A 3,589-nucleotide genomic window follows, 5' to 3' on the forward strand; every position below is an offset into this window, starting at 1 on the left:
TAGCAGAATACAACAGTTACTAATAGGGCATTATGTAAAAATATGGATGTGTAACCGATGTGATTCTGCAATCTGTATTTGGGGTAAAATTGGGAGTTTATAACCAACTTGAATCTATTGTATGAAATACGATATGTCAATAGCTTTATAATGTTTTGAACAACCAATAAAAAAATAAATTAAAAAAAAAAAGAAAATGGTGTAGAACAGAGATGCCAGTAAGTTGGAGCCTGCTGAGTAGTGGGCCTAGAGCAGTGGTGTGCAGGTGTGTGATAAAACATCTGTGGTGGGGACATGTGGATCTGCCATTGGCTTCCAAATGGCTTGTGACTGACATGGTGCAGCCAGGAGACCCTTCTATGTAAAGGCATCTTGTTATATGGAGAGGTTTCAGGGCAATGTTCAGAATCAGGTTGCTAATGGTCAGGGGAGCAAGCTATGTGGGATAGAAGCCTGGTTGGTGCATTCTCCTGCAGACCCTGACCCACCACACATGACAGAACTCCCTCCAGCCCTATGTCCCAGTTGAACTCCTTGCATTTCATGATGAAATACCAAACTCCCAGTGCAGCAACAGGAAAAACCACAAAAATTGAAGGATGACCAAATGGCTTCACTGTCCACATGGGGAGACACGTAGCCCCCAGTGGCGCCAGTTTACCTACATAAAGAGAATTCATCACTGCTGCCTCATGTTCATTGGAAAATAAGAAACCATGTCCTCCAGGTCACATAGATGCAGACCCAGCTTTGATGGTCTCACTACAAAGGAAGCTAAAACTCCTGACAACAACATATATTTCAAGTGCCCAACCTCAGAGGCAGTTTCTCAAGAAGTCTTTAGGCCAGCAGAGCTCCATGTTTGTGGAGTGTTTACCCTGTCACTTGCTTTTGGAAACTCCTCTACCACCTCCAATGTTGTGAACTCCTGAGCATATTCCATATCAGATATCTATTCACAGATTTTCTAACTCTTCTGCTCTAATTGTGTCTTACTTGTGGCAAAGGTAATGTCAAGGCATTGTTCTGGATATGAGTGTGAAGATTGTTGTGTAGCACATATTTACATACACATTGGATTCATTTTCCAATTTTGCATTCGATATATAGAATCCCTGACACTAGCCCATACCTACTAGACTCTCACTACTAATCTTAATATGATAGAGAACAATAACCCAAACAGAATAGAAATACAAGCAGTTCAGAGGAGGCATGGTGTATAGTTGGACTTGTCTATTGCATTATATAGGGTAGGAGTTATAAATCTAGTCAATTTTTTGTTGAAATAGTTCTCCATGTGTTTTTAAAGTTAACAAATATGTGAATTCCTGTCTGCCTTGCTGTAGCCTATTCAGCACATGTATTTTTATATGCACATATAGAATCCTACATGGTCCCACATGTACAAACTTGTGAGGTGGCTGACTTGGCAGACACAAATTGTGAGAAGAGATCACTCCTCCTAAACGCTGTTGAAACTGAAAATTCAAACTATGGGTGAGCTTCCTAGTTGAACAACATTATACATAAATCCATGTTCAGTAAAAGGAATATTTATGGATCTGTGGATGATATATATTTCATGGTGAATTTCTATTGGCATATATTGCTACTTTTTAATGTGTTTGTGTGTGTGTGTATATATATATACACACACACTCTCCAGATTTTTCAAAATATGCAATATATGTGTCTTATTATACACTCCCTAAATTCATTAATATTCATGTATGTGGATTTATAATCAACTTTACACAACATTATTCTCAGAAATATCATCCACCTGAAATACATATTTGTTTCCTTGTACTGAAAACTAAATTCAGTGAATGGTGCATACAAATCCTAATATTTCTACAGTAACTGACCCAGTTTAAGATCAATGCAAGTAGATTCCTATGGGACATGATGTGTATTTTGACGTTCATTTTTATTTAACAATGGTACATTACTATTTCTTCAGATTATGCACATCATAGGATATATATTTCATCCACAATATAGCAAATTTATAGGCATTTGTTTCACTTTCAATCACTTCCTGCTTCAGGACACATGTATTCCTCCATGTTCCTTGACTGGTATTTTCATGAGTCTTCTTTCCAAACACATTATTTTCGATTTCTATAATCACTTTGAATCAAAACTCACACACCCTTCATGATAAACCATAACACTTATAATACCAATAGATGTATAACTAGTTGGAATGAATGATTGTATATCTATATATAATTTCTTATATATTTTCAGATATCAATTCAATCCATTATTTAAAGTGGATCAAGTTATATTATTTATTCACAGTATGGTCTATTCATGCATTATCTCTATATTCATAGACACAGGGTACACCTATTTGTACCCCCAATACTATTATACGTCTTCAAAATATTGCTCCCAGAAATGGTGTGAGAAACACTCATCTCACCTGATCTACATATACAATTTTTCACAGTAATATTCTGGACACAAAAGGCAAAGGTCACACTTATGATTGTATCAAAGCCTAAGTGGAAAGTGAACATGGATTACTAAAAACATTCATGTCCAGGTTGCCTAATGCTGTCAAATGTCAATCCTATTGGTGACTATATATTTGTTTCTTCCTAAGATTATATATTCAACCTCAACCCTGTTGAAAATGTCTAATCCTATCACTCACTTTATACTTTGCCTGATTTCCTAATGTCTCTATTGATATCTGCTTTCCTACATATTTTCCCCTTTTCATCATTGTGACTGACCCTTCACATGTGCTGACATTGACAATCACTCTCTAACCGAAACCCTATTGCTAAAGAACTTTTGGTCCAAATCATGTACTCAGTCTTCTTCCAAACCTACTGACTATCTTCCTAATCCTACCGACTATCCCTTTTTGACTGGATGTTCTCTTCTACATTCAATGATCCAAGGTACAGATTCCTATGCCATTGATTATCGATTTATCTGAGACATCTGTGCAGAATGCAATTCACAGCTAAGTATCCCAATCAAGGGCCCAATGCCCTTCTGGGCTTCAAATTTTACCTAAATTTCTGTTTTCTTACTTATATTTCACCTCTATATTCTTATAAATATAGAAGGTTCCCAATAATATTATTCATCCAGCAGAATGTTTCCTAACCCAAATCGAACATGTTATTAACCCTAACCATACACTGTTCCCTCAATCTAACTTTACAGAATACCAGGGATAGAGTTGTTCTTATAATACTGGAATGTAGGGGATCTTCCACCTGCTGAGAACCTCAAAGGTCGATGCAGAAATGATCCCTGGAGAAGATGTAGGCAGCTATGAAGGACCTGTAGAGCAAAAGTCATCTTCCATGGCAAAAACCTGGTCAGGATGAAGGGTTTTGTATGAATCAGCCTCTCTCTTCTTAATGTAGAGAAGATGGACCAAACCAGGCCTGTGTGGAGAGCTGTTCCCAGGTGCCTATGGTTGATATACCATTCTAACTTGTGAAAGTGTCACAGGTAGTAGGGGCAGCCTCCATCTCATGGGACTCTTGGAAGCAAATGTTTGGACCAAGTGGTTGCCAAGGCAGTGACCTCATTCGCTTCCTGAAGGAAGTGACCT

Source organism: Marmota marmota, unplaced genomic scaffold (assembly GCF_001458135.2).
Source record: "Marmota marmota marmota unplaced genomic scaffold, marMar, whole genome shotgun sequence".
Taxonomy (NCBI): Eukaryota; Metazoa; Chordata; class Mammalia; order Rodentia; family Sciuridae; genus Marmota; species Marmota marmota.